This window comes from Phalangium opilio, unplaced genomic scaffold (genome assembly GCF_054372755.1).
Source record: "Phalangium opilio isolate 3A_F unplaced genomic scaffold, DU_Popi_V2 ptg000017l_1, whole genome shotgun sequence".
NCBI lineage: Eukaryota > Metazoa > Arthropoda > Arachnida > Opiliones > Phalangiidae > Phalangium > Phalangium opilio.
In genome coordinates this window covers 10,000,001-10,012,633 of record NW_028324151.1, presented here as the reverse complement: position 1 = coordinate 10,012,633, position 12,633 = coordinate 10,000,001, and the positions used below count along the sequence as shown (strand labels likewise).

General features: G+C 39.8%; 24 non-coding genes across 24 annotated transcripts; all 24 read left to right on the top strand.

The window, feature by feature from the left end:
• Positions 1 to 206: 206 nt before the first annotated feature.
• TRNAH-GUG (transfer RNA histidin (anticodon GUG)) lies at positions 207 to 278 on the top strand. The gene has a single exon. It is a non-coding gene; the product is annotated as a tRNA-His (tRNA).
• Positions 279 to 850: 572 nt separating this feature from the next.
• Positions 851 to 922, top strand: TRNAH-GUG (transfer RNA histidin (anticodon GUG)). Its single transcript has one exon. It is a non-coding gene; the product is annotated as a tRNA-His (tRNA).
• A 246-nt stretch (positions 923 to 1,168) lies between these two features.
• TRNAH-GUG (transfer RNA histidin (anticodon GUG)) lies at positions 1,169 to 1,240 on the top strand. The gene has a single exon. It is a non-coding gene; the product is annotated as a tRNA-His (tRNA).
• Positions 1,241 to 1,809: 569 nt separating this feature from the next.
• On the top strand, positions 1,810 to 1,881 carry TRNAH-GUG (transfer RNA histidin (anticodon GUG)). The gene has a single exon. It is a non-coding gene; the product is annotated as a tRNA-His (tRNA).
• Positions 1,882 to 2,288: 407 nt separating this feature from the next.
• TRNAH-GUG (transfer RNA histidin (anticodon GUG)) lies at positions 2,289 to 2,360 on the top strand. The gene has a single exon. It is a non-coding gene; the product is annotated as a tRNA-His (tRNA).
• Positions 2,361 to 2,765: 405 nt separating this feature from the next.
• TRNAH-GUG (transfer RNA histidin (anticodon GUG)) lies at positions 2,766 to 2,837 on the top strand. The gene has a single exon. It is a non-coding gene; the product is annotated as a tRNA-His (tRNA).
• A 250-nt stretch (positions 2,838 to 3,087) lies between these two features.
• TRNAH-GUG (transfer RNA histidin (anticodon GUG)) lies at positions 3,088 to 3,159 on the top strand. The gene has a single exon. It is a non-coding gene; the product is annotated as a tRNA-His (tRNA).
• A 408-nt stretch (positions 3,160 to 3,567) lies between these two features.
• Positions 3,568 to 3,639, top strand: TRNAH-GUG (transfer RNA histidin (anticodon GUG)). Its single transcript has one exon. It is a non-coding gene; the product is annotated as a tRNA-His (tRNA).
• An 89-nt stretch (positions 3,640 to 3,728) lies between these two features.
• On the top strand, positions 3,729 to 3,800 carry TRNAH-GUG (transfer RNA histidin (anticodon GUG)). Its single transcript has one exon. It is a non-coding gene; the product is annotated as a tRNA-His (tRNA).
• Positions 3,801 to 3,889: 89 nt separating this feature from the next.
• On the top strand, positions 3,890 to 3,961 carry TRNAH-GUG (transfer RNA histidin (anticodon GUG)). The gene has a single exon. It is a non-coding gene; the product is annotated as a tRNA-His (tRNA).
• An 89-nt stretch (positions 3,962 to 4,050) lies between these two features.
• Positions 4,051 to 4,122, top strand: TRNAH-GUG (transfer RNA histidin (anticodon GUG)). The gene has a single exon. It is a non-coding gene; the product is annotated as a tRNA-His (tRNA).
• Positions 4,123 to 4,208: 86 nt separating this feature from the next.
• On the top strand, positions 4,209 to 4,280 carry TRNAH-GUG (transfer RNA histidin (anticodon GUG)). Its single transcript has one exon. It is a non-coding gene; the product is annotated as a tRNA-His (tRNA).
• A 250-nt stretch (positions 4,281 to 4,530) lies between these two features.
• TRNAH-GUG (transfer RNA histidin (anticodon GUG)) lies at positions 4,531 to 4,602 on the top strand. The gene has a single exon. It is a non-coding gene; the product is annotated as a tRNA-His (tRNA).
• A 407-nt stretch (positions 4,603 to 5,009) lies between these two features.
• On the top strand, positions 5,010 to 5,081 carry TRNAH-GUG (transfer RNA histidin (anticodon GUG)). Its single transcript has one exon. It is a non-coding gene; the product is annotated as a tRNA-His (tRNA).
• An 89-nt stretch (positions 5,082 to 5,170) lies between these two features.
• On the top strand, positions 5,171 to 5,242 carry TRNAH-GUG (transfer RNA histidin (anticodon GUG)). The gene has a single exon. It is a non-coding gene; the product is annotated as a tRNA-His (tRNA).
• Positions 5,243 to 5,969: 727 nt separating this feature from the next.
• Positions 5,970 to 6,041, top strand: TRNAH-GUG (transfer RNA histidin (anticodon GUG)). The gene has a single exon. It is a non-coding gene; the product is annotated as a tRNA-His (tRNA).
• Positions 6,042 to 6,613: 572 nt separating this feature from the next.
• On the top strand, positions 6,614 to 6,685 carry TRNAH-GUG (transfer RNA histidin (anticodon GUG)). The gene has a single exon. It is a non-coding gene; the product is annotated as a tRNA-His (tRNA).
• Positions 6,686 to 6,771: 86 nt separating this feature from the next.
• On the top strand, positions 6,772 to 6,843 carry TRNAH-GUG (transfer RNA histidin (anticodon GUG)). The gene has a single exon. It is a non-coding gene; the product is annotated as a tRNA-His (tRNA).
• Positions 6,844 to 7,093: 250 nt separating this feature from the next.
• On the top strand, positions 7,094 to 7,165 carry TRNAH-GUG (transfer RNA histidin (anticodon GUG)). The gene has a single exon. It is a non-coding gene; the product is annotated as a tRNA-His (tRNA).
• Positions 7,166 to 7,572: 407 nt separating this feature from the next.
• On the top strand, positions 7,573 to 7,644 carry TRNAH-GUG (transfer RNA histidin (anticodon GUG)). The gene has a single exon. It is a non-coding gene; the product is annotated as a tRNA-His (tRNA).
• Positions 7,645 to 7,733: 89 nt separating this feature from the next.
• On the top strand, positions 7,734 to 7,805 carry TRNAH-GUG (transfer RNA histidin (anticodon GUG)). The gene has a single exon. It is a non-coding gene; the product is annotated as a tRNA-His (tRNA).
• Positions 7,806 to 8,532: 727 nt separating this feature from the next.
• On the top strand, positions 8,533 to 8,604 carry TRNAH-GUG (transfer RNA histidin (anticodon GUG)). The gene has a single exon. It is a non-coding gene; the product is annotated as a tRNA-His (tRNA).
• Positions 8,605 to 9,335: 731 nt separating this feature from the next.
• TRNAH-GUG (transfer RNA histidin (anticodon GUG)) lies at positions 9,336 to 9,407 on the top strand. The gene has a single exon. It is a non-coding gene; the product is annotated as a tRNA-His (tRNA).
• An 89-nt stretch (positions 9,408 to 9,496) lies between these two features.
• TRNAH-GUG (transfer RNA histidin (anticodon GUG)) lies at positions 9,497 to 9,568 on the top strand. Its single transcript has one exon. It is a non-coding gene; the product is annotated as a tRNA-His (tRNA).
• The last annotated feature ends 3,065 nt before the right edge of the window (positions 9,569 to 12,633 follow it).

Below are 12,633 nucleotides of genomic sequence, written 5' to 3'. Positions count from 1 at the left end.
TACTCAAACAAAAGTGTTTTTCATAAGAGGATTACAGAGTGGGGCACAACCGTGATCGTATAGTGGTGAGTACCTTGCGTTGTGGCCGCAATAACCCAGGTTCGAATCCTGGTCACGGCATTAAAAGGCCCTTGGTTTTATTATTGTTTGTTTTTTCCTACTCAAACAAAAGTGTTTTTCATGAGAGAAATACAGAGAGGGGCACAGCCGTGATCGTATAGTGGTTAGTACCTTGCGTTGTGGCCGCAATAACCCAGGTTCGAATCCTGGTCACGGCATTAAAACACCCTTGGTTTTATTATTAATCTTTGTTTTTTCCTACTCAAACAAAAGTGTTTTTCATAAGAGATTTACAGAGAGGGGCACAGCCGTGATCGTATAGTGGTTAGTACCTTGCGTTGTGGCCGCATTAACCCAGGTTCGAATCCTGGTCACGGCATTAAAACACCCTTGGTTTTATTATTAATCTTTGTTTTTTCCTACTCAAACAAAAGTGTTTTTCATAAGAGATTTACAGAGAGGGGCACAGCCGTGATCGTATAGTGGTTAGTACCTTGCGTTGTGGCCGCAACAACCCATTTTCGAATCCTGGCCACGGTATTAAAAGACCCTTGGTTTTATTATTAATCTTTGTTTTTTCCTACTCAAACAAAAGTGTTTTTCATAAGAGATTTACAGAGAGGGGCACAGCCGTGATCGTATAGTGGTTAGTACCTTGCGTTGTGGCCGCAACAACCCATTTTCGAATCCTGGCCACGGTATTAAAAGACCCTTGGTTTTATTATTAATCTTTGTTTTTTCCTACTCAAACAAAAGTGTTTTTCAAAATAGAATTACAGAGAAGGGCACAGCCGTGATCGTATAGTGGTTAGTACCTTGCGTTGTGGCCGCAATAACCCAGGTTCGAATCCTGGTCACGGCATTAAAAGACCCTTGGTTTTACTATTAATCTTTGTTTTTTCCTACTCAAACAAAAGTGTTTTTCACAAGAGAATTAAAGAGAGGCGCACAGGCGCGATCGTATAGTGGTTAGTACCTTGAGTTGTGGCCGCAATAACCCAGGTTCGAATCCTGGTCACGGCATTAAAAGACCCTTGGTGTTATTATTGTTTTTTTTTCCTACTCAAACAAAAGTGTTTTTCATGAGAGAATTACAGAGAGGGGCACAGCCGTGATCGTATAGTGGTTAGTATCTTGCGTTGTGGCCGCAATAACCCAGGTTCGAATCCTGGTCACGGCATTAAAAGACCCTTGGTTTTACTATTAATCTTTGTTTTTTCCTACTCAAACAAAAGTGTTTTTCACAAGAGAATTAAAGAGAGGCGCACAGGCGCGATCGTATAGTGGTTAGTACCTTGAGTTGTGGCCGCAATAACCCAGGTTCGAATCCTGGTCACGGCATTAAAAGGCCCTTGGTTTGATTATTGTTTGTTTTTTCCTACTCAAACAAAAGTGTTTTTCATGAGAGAAATACAGAGAGGGGCACAGCCGTGATCGTATAGTAGTTAGTACCTTGCGTTGTGGCCGCAATAACCCAGGTTCGAATCCTGGTCACGGCATTAAAACACCCTTGGTTTTATTATTAATCTTTGTTTTTTCCTACTCAAACAAAAGTGTTTTTCATAAGAGATTTACAGAGAGGGGCACAGCCGTGATCGTATAGTGGTTAGTACCTTGCGTTGTGGCCGCAATAACCCAGGTTCGAATAATGGCCACGGTATTAAAAGACCCTTGGTTTTATTATTAATCTTTGTTTTTTCCTACTCAAACAAAAGTGTTTTTCAAAAGAGAATTAGAGAGAAGGGCACAGCCGTGATCGTATAGTGGTTAGTACCTTGCGTTGTGGCCGCAATAACCCAGGTTCGAATCCTGGTCACGGCATTAAAAGACCCTTGGTTTTACTATTAATCTTTGTTTTTTCCTACTCAAACAAAAGTGTTTTTCACAAGAGAATTAAAGAGAGGCGCACAGGCGCGATCGTATAGTGGTTAGTACCTTGAGTTGTGGCCGCAATAACCCAGGTTCGAATCCTGGTCACGGCATTAAAAGACCCTTTGTTTTATTATTAATCTTTGTTTTTTCCTCCTCAAACAAAAGTGTTTTTCATAAGAGGATTACAGAGATGGGCACAGCCGTGATCGTATAGTCGTAAGTACCTTGCGTTGTGGCCGCAATAACCCAGGTTCGAATCCTGGTTACGGCATTAAAAGACCCTTGGTGTTATTATTGTTTTTTTTTCCTACTCAAACAAAAGTGTTTTTCATGAGAGAATTACAGAGAGGGGCACAGCCGTGATCGTATAGTGGTTAGTACCTTGCGTTGTGGCCGCAATAACCCAGGTTCGAATCCTGGTCACGGCATTAAAACACCCTTGGTTTTATTATTAATCTTTGTTTTTTCCTACTCAAACAAAAGTGTTTTTTATAAGAGATTTACAGAGAGGGGCACAGCCGTGATCGTATAGTGGTTAGTACCTTGCGTTGTGGCCGCAATAACCCAGGTTCGAATCCTGGCCAGAGTATTTAAAGACCCTTGGTTTTATTATTGTTTGTTTTTTCCTACTCAAACAAAAGTGTTTTTCCAGAGAGAATTACAGAGAAGGGCACAGCCGTGATCGTATAGTGGTTAGTACCTTGCGTTGTGGCCGCAATAACCCAGGTTCGAATCGTCACGGCATTAAAAGACCCTTGTTTTTATTATTAATCTTTGTTTTTTCCTACTCAAACAAAAGTGTATTTCATGAGAAAATTACAGTGAGGGGCACAGCCGTGATCGTATAGTGGTTAGTACCTTGCGTTGTGGCCGCAATAACCCAGGTTCGAATCCTGGTCACGGCATTAAAACACCCTTGGTTTTATTATTAATCTTTGTTTTTTCCTACTCAAACAAAAGTGTTTTTCATAAGAGATTTACAGAGAGGGGCACAGCCGTGATCGTATAGTGGTTAGTACCTTGCGTTGTGGCCGCAATAACCCATTTTCGAATCCTGGCCACGGTATTAAAAGAGCCTTGGTTTTATTATTAATCTTTGTTTTTTCCTACTCAAACAAAAGTGTTTTTCAAAATAGAATTACAGAGAAGGGCACAGCCGTGATCGTATAGTGGTTAGTACCTTGCGTTGTGGCCGCAATAACCCAGGTTCGAATCCTGGTCACGGCATTAAAAGACCCTTGGTTTTACTATTAATCTTTGTTTTTTCCTACTCAAACAAAAGTGTTTTTCACAAGAGAATTAAAGAGAGGCGCACAGGCGCGATCGTATAGTGGTTAGTACCTTGAGTTGTGGCCGCAATAACCCAGGTTCGAATCCTGGTCACGGCATTAAAGGACCCTTGGTTTTATTATTAATCTTTGTTTTTTCCTACTCAAACAAAAGTGTTTTTCATAAGAGGATTACAGAGATGGGCACAGCCGTGATCGTATAGTCGTAAGTACCTTGCGTTGTGGCCGCAATAACCCAGGTTCGAATCCTGGTCACGGCATTAAAAGACCCTTGGTGTTATTATTGTTTGTTTTTTCCTACTCAAACAAAAGTGTTTATCATGAGAGAATTACAGAGAGGGGCACTGCCGTGATCGTATAGTGGTTAGTACCTTGCGTTGTGGCCGCAATAACCCAGGTTCGAATCCTGGTCACGGCATTAAAAGACCCTTGGTTTTATTATTAATCTTTGTTTTTTCCTACTTAAACAAAAGTGTTTTTCATGAGAGAAATACAGAGAGGGGCACAGCCGTGATCGTATAGTGGTTAGTACCTTGCGTTGTGGCCGCAATAACCCAGGTTCGAATCCTGGTCACGGCATTAAAACACCCTTGGTTTTATTATTAATCTTTGTTTTTTCCTACTCAAACAAAAGTGTTTTTCATAAGAGATTTACAGAGAGGGGCACAGCCGTGATCGTATAGTGGTTAGTACCTTGCGTTGTGGCCGCAATAACCCAGGTTCGAATCCTGGTCACGGCATTAAAAGACCCTTGGTTTTATTATTAATCTTTGTTTTTTCCTACTCAAACAAAAGTGTTTTTCATAAGAGGATTACAGAGTGGGGCACAGCCGTGATCGTATAGTGGTGAGTACCTTGCGTTGTGGCCGCAATAACCCAGGTTCGAATCCTGGTCACGGCATTAAAAGGCCCTTGGTTTTATTATTTTTTGTTTTTTCCTACTCAAACAAAAGTGTTTTTCATGAGAGAAATACAGAGAGGGGCACAGCCGTGATCGTATAGTGGTTAGTACCTTGCGTTGTGGCCGCAATAACCCAGGTTCGAATCCTGGTCACGGCATTAAAAGACCCTTGGTTTTATTATTAATCTTTGTTTTTTCCTACTCAAACAAAAGTGTTTTTCATAAGAGATTTACAGAGAGGGGCACAGCCGTGATCGTATAGTGGTTAGTACCTTGCGTTGTGGCCGCAATAACCCAGGTTCGAATCCTGGCCACGGTATTAAAAGACCCTTGGTTTTATTATTAATCTTTGTTTTTTCCTACTCAAACAAAAGTGTTTTTCAAAAGAGAATTACAGAGAAAGGCACAGCCGTGATCGTATAGTGGTTAGTACCTTGCGTTGTGGCCGCAATAACCCAGGTTCGAATCCTGGTCACGGCATTAAAAGACCCTTGGTTTTACTATTAATCTTTGTTTTTTCCTACTCAAACAAAAGTGTTTTTCACAAGAGAATTAAAGAGAGGCGCACAGGCGCGATCGTATAGTGGTTAGTACCTTGAGTTGTGGCCGCAATAACCCAGGTTCGAATCCTGGTCACGGCATTAAAAGACCCTTGGTTTTATTATTAATCTTTGTTTTTTCCTCCTCAAACAAAAGTGTTTTTCATAAGAGGATTACAGAGATGGGCACAGCCGTGATCGTATAGTCGTAAGTACCTTGCGTTGGGGCCGCAATAACCCAGGTTCGAATCCTGGTTACGGCATTAAAAGACCCTTGGTGTTATTATTGTTTTTTTTTCCTACTCAAACAAAAGTGTTTTTCATGAGAGAATTACAGAGAGGGGCACAGCCGTGATCGTATAGTGGTTAGTACCTTGCGTTGTGGCCGCAATAACCCAGGTTCGAATCCTGGTCACGGCATTAAAAGACCCATGGTTTTATTATTAATCTTTGTTTTTTCCTACTTAAACAAAAGTGTTTTTCATGAGAGAAATACAGAGAGGGGCACAGCCGTGATCGTATAGTGGTTAGTACCTTGCGTTGTGGCCGCAATAACCCAGGTTCGAATCCTGGTCACGGCATTAAAACACCCTTGGTTTTATTATTAATCTTTGTTTTTTCCTACTCAAACAAAAGTGTTTTTTATAAGAGATTTACAGAGAGGGGCACAGCCGTGATCGTATAGTGGTTAGTACCTTGCGTTGTGGCCGCAATAACCCAGGTTCGAATCCTGGCCACAGTATTTAAAGACCCTTGGTTTTATTATTGTTTGTTTTTTCCTACTCAAACAAAAGTGTTTTTCAAAAGAGTATTACAGAGAAGGGCACAGCCGTGATCGTATAGTGGTTAGTACCTTGCGTTGTGGCCGCAATAACCCAGGTTCGAATCGTCACGGCATTAAAAGACCCTTGTTTTTATTATTAATCTTTGTTTTTTCCTACTCAAACAAAAGTGTATTTCATGAGAAAATTACAGTGAGGGGCACAGCCGTGATCGTATAGTGGTTAGTACCTTGCGTTGTGGCCACAATAACCCAGGTTCGAGTCCTGGTCACGGCAATAAAAGACCCTAGGTTTTATTATTAATCTTTGTTTTTTCCTACTCAAACAAAAGTGTTTTTCATAAGAGAATTACAGAGAGGGGCCCAGCCGTGATCGTATAGTGGTTAGTACCTTGAGTTGTGGCCGCAATAACCCAGGTTCGAATCCTGGTCACGGCATTAAAAGACCCTTGGTTTCATTACTAATCTTTGTTTTTTCCTACTCAAACGAAAGTGTATTTCATGAGAGAATTACAGAGAGGGGCACAGCCGTGATCGTATAGTGGTTAGTACCTTGCGTTGTGGCCGCAATAACCCAGGTTCGAATCCTGGTCACGGTAATAAAAGACCCTAGGTTTTATTATTAATCTTTGTTTTTTCCTACTCAAACAAATGTGTTTTTCATAATAGAGTTACAGAGAGGGGCACAGCCGTGATCGTATAGTGGTTAGTACCTTGAGTTGTGGCCGCAATAACCTAGGTTCGTATCCTGGTCACGGCATTTAAAGACCCTTGGTTTTACTATTAATCTTTGTTTTTTCCTACTCAAACAAAAGTGTTTTTCACAAGAGAATTTCAGACAGGCGCACAGGCGTGATCGTATAGTGGTTAGTACCTTGAGTTGTGGCCGCAATAACCTAGGTTCGAATCCTGGTCACGGCATTAAAAGACCCTTGGTTTTACTATTAATCTTTGTTTTTTCCTACTCAAACAAAAGTGTTTTTCACAAGAGAATTAAAGAGAGGGGCACAGGCGCGATCGTATAGTGGTTAGTACCTTGCGTTGTGGCCGCAATAACCCAGGTTCGAATCCTGGTCACGTAATTAAAAGACCCTTGGTTTTATTATTAATCTTTGTTTTTTCCTACTCAAACAAAAGTGTTTTTCATAAGAGGATTACAGAGTGGGGCACAGCCGTGATCGTATAGTGGTGAGTACCTTGCGTTGTGGCCGCAATAACCCAGGTTCGAATCCTGGTCACGGCATTAAAAGGCCCTTGGTTTTATTATTTTTTGTTTTTTCCTACTCAAACAAAAGTGTTTTTCATGAGAGAAATACAGAGAGGGGCACAGCCGTGATCGTATAGTGGTTAGTACCTTGCGTTGTGGCCGCAATAACCCAGGTTCGAATCCTGGTCACGGCATTAAAAGACCCTTGGTTTTATTATTAATCTTTGTTTTTTCCTACTCAAACAAAAGTGTTTTTCATAAGAGATTTACAGAGAGGGGCACAGCCGTGATCGTATAGTGGTTAGTACCTTGCGTTGTGGCCGCAATAACCCAGGTTCGAATCCTGGCCACGGTATTAAAAGACCCTTGGTTTTATTATTAATCTTTGTTTTTTCCTACTCAAACAAAAGTGTTTTTCAAAAGAGAATTACAGAGAAAGGCACAGCCGTGATCGTATAGTGGTTAGTACCTTGCGTTGTGGCCGCAATAACCCAGGTTCGAATCCTGGTCACGGCATTAAAAGACCCTTGGTTTTACTATTAATCTTTGTTTTTTCCTACTCAAACAAAAGTGTTTTTCACAAGAGAATTAAAGAGAGGCGCACAGGCGCGATCGTATAGTGGTTAGTACCTTGAGTTGTGGCCGCAATAACCCAGGTTCGAATCCTGGTCACGGCATTAAAAGACCCTTGGTTTTATTATTAATCTTTGTTTTTTCCTCCTCAAACAAAAGTGTTTTTCATAAGAGGATTACAGAGATGGGCACAGCCGTGATCGTATAGTCGTAAGTACCTTGCGTTGGGGCCGCAATAACCCAGGTTCGAATCCTGGTTACGGCATTAAAAGACCCTTGGTGTTATTATTGTTTTTTTTTCCTACTCAAACAAAAGTGTTTTTCATGAGAGAATTACAGAGAGGGGCACAGCCGTGATCGTATAGTGGTTAGTACCTTGCGTTGTGGCCGCAATAACCCAGGTTCGAATCCTGGTCACGGCATTAAAAGACCCATGGTTTTATTATTAATCTTTGTTTTTTCCTACTTAAACAAAAGTGTTTTTCATGAGAGAAATACAGAGAGGGGCACAGCCGTGATCGTATAGTGGTTAGTACCTTGCGTTGTGGCCGCAATAACCCAGGTTCGAATCCTGGTCACGGCATTAAAACACCCTTGGTTTTATTATTAATCTTTGTTTTTTCCTACTCAAACAAAAGTGTTTTTTATAAGAGATTTACAGAGAGGGGCACAGCCGTGATCGTATAGTGGTTAGTACCTTGCGTTGTGGCCGCAATAACCCAGGTTCGAATCCTGGCCACAGTATTTAAAGACCCTTGGTTTTATTATTGTTTGTTTTTTCCTACTCAAACAAAAGTGTTTTTCAAAAGAGTATTACAGAGAAGGGCACAGCCGTGATCGTATAGTGGTTAGTACCTTGCGTTGTGGCCGCAATAACCCAGGTTCGAATCGTCACGGCATTAAAAGACCCTTGTTTTTATTATTAATCTTTGTTTTTTCCTACTCAAACAAAAGTGTATTTCATGAGAAAATTACAGTGAGGGGCACAGCCGTGATCGTATAGTGGTTAGTACCTTGCGTTGTGGCCACAATAACCCAGGTTCGAGTCCTGGTCACGGCAATAAAAGACCCTAGGTTTTATTATTAATCTTTGTTTTTTCCTACTCAAACAAAAGTGTTTTTCATAAGAGAATTACAGAGAGGGGCCCAGCCGTGATCGTATAGTGGTTAGTACCTTGAGTTGTGGCCGCAATAACCCAGGTTCGAATCCTGGTCACGGCATTAAAAGACCCTTGGTTTCATTACTAATCTTTGTTTTTTCCTACTCAAACGAAAGTGTATTTCATGAGAGAATTACAGAGAGGGGCACAGCCGTGATCGTATAGTGGTTAGTACCTTGCGTTGTGGCCGCAATAACCCAGGTTCGAATCCTGGTCACGGTAATAAAAGACCCTAGGTTTTATTATTAATCTTTGTTTTTTCCTACTCAAACAAATGTGTTTTTCATAATAGAGTTACAGAGAGGGGCACAGCCGTGATCGTATAGTGGTTAGTACCTTGAGTTGTGGCCGCAATAACCTAGGTTCGTATCCTGGTCACGGCATTTAAAGACCCTTGGTTTTACTATTAATCTTTGTTTTTTCCTACTCAAACAAAAGTGTTTTTCACAAGAGAATTTCAGACAGGCGCACAGGCGTGATCGTATAGTGGTTAGTACCTTGAGTTGTGGCCGCAATAACCTAGGTTCGAATCCTGGTCACGGCATTAAAAGACCCTTGGTTTTACTATTAATCTTTGTTTTTTCCTACTCAAACAAAAGTGTTTTTCACAAGAGAATTAAAGAGAGGGGCACAGGCGCGATCGTATAGTGGTTAGTACCTTGCGTTGTGGCCGCAATAACCCAGGTTCGAATCCTGGTCACGTAATTAAAAGACCCTTGGTTTTATTATTAATCTTTGTTTTTTTCCTCCTCAAACAAAAGTGTTTTTCATAAGAGGATTACAGAGATGGGCACAGCCATGATCGTATAGTCGTAAGTACCTTGCGTTGTGGCCGCAATAACCCAGGTTAGAATCCTGGTCACGGCATTAAAAGACCCTTGGTGTTATTATTGTTTGTTTTTTCCTACTCAAACAAAAGTGTTTTTCATGAGAGAATTACAGAGAGGGGCACAGCCGTGATCGTATAGTGGTTAGTACCTTGCGTTGTGGCCGCAATAACCCAGGTTCGAATCCTGGTCACGGCATTAAAAGACCCTTGGTTTTATTATTAATCTTTGTTTTTTCCTACTCAAACAAAAGTGTTTTTCATAAGAGGATTACAGAGAGGGGCACAGCCGTGATCGTATAGTGGTAAGTACCTTGCGTTGTGGCCGCAATAACCCAGGTTCGAATCCTGGTCACGGCATTAAAAGACCCTTGGTTTTATTATTGTTTGTTTTTTCCTACTCAAACAAAAGTGTTTTTCATGAGAGAATTACAGAGAGGGGCACAGCCGTACAGTACCTTGCGTTGTGGCCGCAATAACCCAGGTTCGAATCCTGGTCACGGCATTAAAAGACAGTTGGTTTTATTATTAATCTTTGTTTTTCCTACTCAAACAAAAGTGTATTTCATGAGAGAATTACAGAGAGGGGCACAGCCGTGATCGTATAGTGGTTAGTACCTTACGTTGTGGCCGCAAAAACCCAGGTTCGAATCCTGGTTACGGCATTAAAAGACCCTTGGTTTTATTATTAATTTTTGTTTTTTCCTACTCAAACAAAAGTGTTTTTCATAAGAGAATTACAGAAACGGGCACAGCCGTGATCGTTTAGTGGTTAGTACCTTGCGTTGTGGCCGCAATAACCCAGGTTCAAATCCTGGTCACGGCATTAATAGACCCTTGGTTTTATTATTAATCTTTGTTTTTTCCTACTCAAACAAAAGTGTTTTTCATAAGAGAATTACAGAGAGGGACACAGCCGTGCTCGTATAGTGGTTAGTACCTTGCGTTGTGGCCGCAATAATCCTGGTCACGGTAGTGTTAAAACCCTCCTTTAATCATTAATTTTAGTTTGTTCATGGTTTAAATCGAAGTGTTTTATAAAAAAGGAAAGACAGAAGGTTTAAGCTCTTATCGTAAAGTTGTTACGCACTTTCGTTCTGGCCACATGTTTATAATATATGTTTTTGTTAAAATTAATAAAACTATACAAGTTTTAGCTGCGCTCGTGTTGTAGTTAGTACCCTGTTTCATGTTGGACAAAACCCTGGTTCGAATCCCTGTATCGACACTGTTCATGGTTAAAACAGAATTGTTCTTTTATAAAATAAACAATGCAAGAAGGGAGTTGTGACAGCGCCAATAACCCGCGTTTGAATCATTGTCTCGGCATTGATAAAACCCCCCTTTTTCAATAATGTTAGTTTTTCTATGGTTAAACTTCCTTGGTAAAATAAATCAAGGGGAATGTCATAGCCGTGATAGTGTTGTGGTTTGTATGTCTTTCAGGCCACTTTAACTCAGGTTTGAAATCCTGGTCAAGGAATGATGAAACTACACTATTTTAATCATTTAACCTTTTTTTCTGTGATTTATAGCGAGACGTCTATAGTAAACCGAATTATTAATATTTTTGGATAATATCATGAACTCTTCCAATTTACTGATATATACCAAATTATTTAGTGCAGTTAATTTTTTTATAATTAAGCAACTTTACTTTTTAAGGCTCGATTAGTTTAGTTTTTCTTAGATGAACAAAGAAACAACATGCATAGATTTAATTTTGACATACCAGTTGGATATTCATAGTCTACGTGGTCATAGTAGGCATCTTGATATGAGGACACAAGTCTGAAACTGATATTAATCACTATGAAGATTTTTATAACTTCAGTCATACACATTTTTTATTGTTGTTAGACTTCCACGTTCTGCTGCTTTTTCTGTTCATTAGTTTTGAAAGAAAATATATATTCCTTTTTATCTGGGTGTTGGTTTTCTAAAATAATTCTCAAATCTAAGATTTTAGGTTAATGTTTTGTCGAAGAAATCGCATTTACGCTAGGTTGTTTCGTTCAATTTTCTCACACAGCCATCCACCTTCGGTAAATATTTGAGGGTTTGAAAATTTTTTATCATGGAAAACTTATTCGAAGCTTTAAGTTTGGTTCCCACTTGACCGAAGATAACGACCGAAAACTTTAGCGCTGCGTCAAAAAATTTACTTTTACGCAGGTCTTGGGCGGCAAGATTTTAGTTCGGTTCACACGTACGATCGAATTCCGATAAAAATGGGCGGTCGACCGGTAGTCACCTGGCACGAGTTGGAATTGGTACTCGGATCGAGCCACAAGAACCTAAGCCTTGGCCTCAGATTTCTTCTTGATGGTATTTTAATTAGGGAGGATACTTCTACCAAATGCAGGTTAAAGAGATTTAAACTCATAGGTTTACAACATACAAACACGGCAATAGCGACTCGCGATCACATCTGGTTAGAGAGTTCAAATTTTAAAGTTCATAACATGCAAAACTGGCAATGGAGACTGGCGAGTTAAAAAGAGACTCAAAGAGGCGGATAAAAAATGTCCCCTATTATGATATCAAAAGAGGCTTCATCCCGAAAAGAACTTTGATTGGTTATCAAAATAATTCACGTCGGACTCGGCGTAAAAAAATAGAACACCAATTCTGTCCGATCGAAAGCTGTTTCGGTCGCGTTCTCCATTAGATTTTTACCGCAGAGGTACTTAAGCATTGTTTTCGTCGTGTTATGTCAAGTGGGAACTAAGCTTTACACAACTTTACAGTAGGTGGAAAAGTGGTTATTTAGCGAGAAATCGTCAGTATTTCTTTTGGAATTTTCGCAATTTTTAAAGGGATTGCGAAAGTATTAACTAGAAATTTTTCCCCACGTTGGCAAGAAATTTAATAGATATTAGGATTTAATTTCGAATACTATGTACAAGGTTTTGATCTCTATAAATTTGTCAAAAATTAAGTTAAAAACGCGTAGTGTGATTATCAATTTACAATTAGTTATCAAAGTATGTGAAACACCTAGGCAAAAAAACCATTTTCTCCACTTTGAGTTTTCTTCGGGGTATGTACAAGTTTAAAGATGTCCTGAATGAATCGCTACCGAAAATCTGAGAATTTAACAGTCTGAAAAATTTGATAAATTGTAGTTATACAGTCTAGTTTAGAAAATATTTTTCTATAGATACGCTTAAATGCTTTGGCGATTTTTTTTTTTTTTTAATATTCTCAAATTTCATTCATATTTTGAAAAGCTTAGCTGGGGATCGAAAGAAGAGGCATGTTGAAGTAATTTTGAATTCTTATGAAACTAAGAAATATCCGCGCTTCGCTACTGATATCCTCTTTTTGTGGGGCTAGAGATAATTCAGCTTTAAAGTTAACGGTCATGCTTTGCAAACTAAAAATATTGTTGAAGTATAACGAGAGGGTAACTTTGAATAATT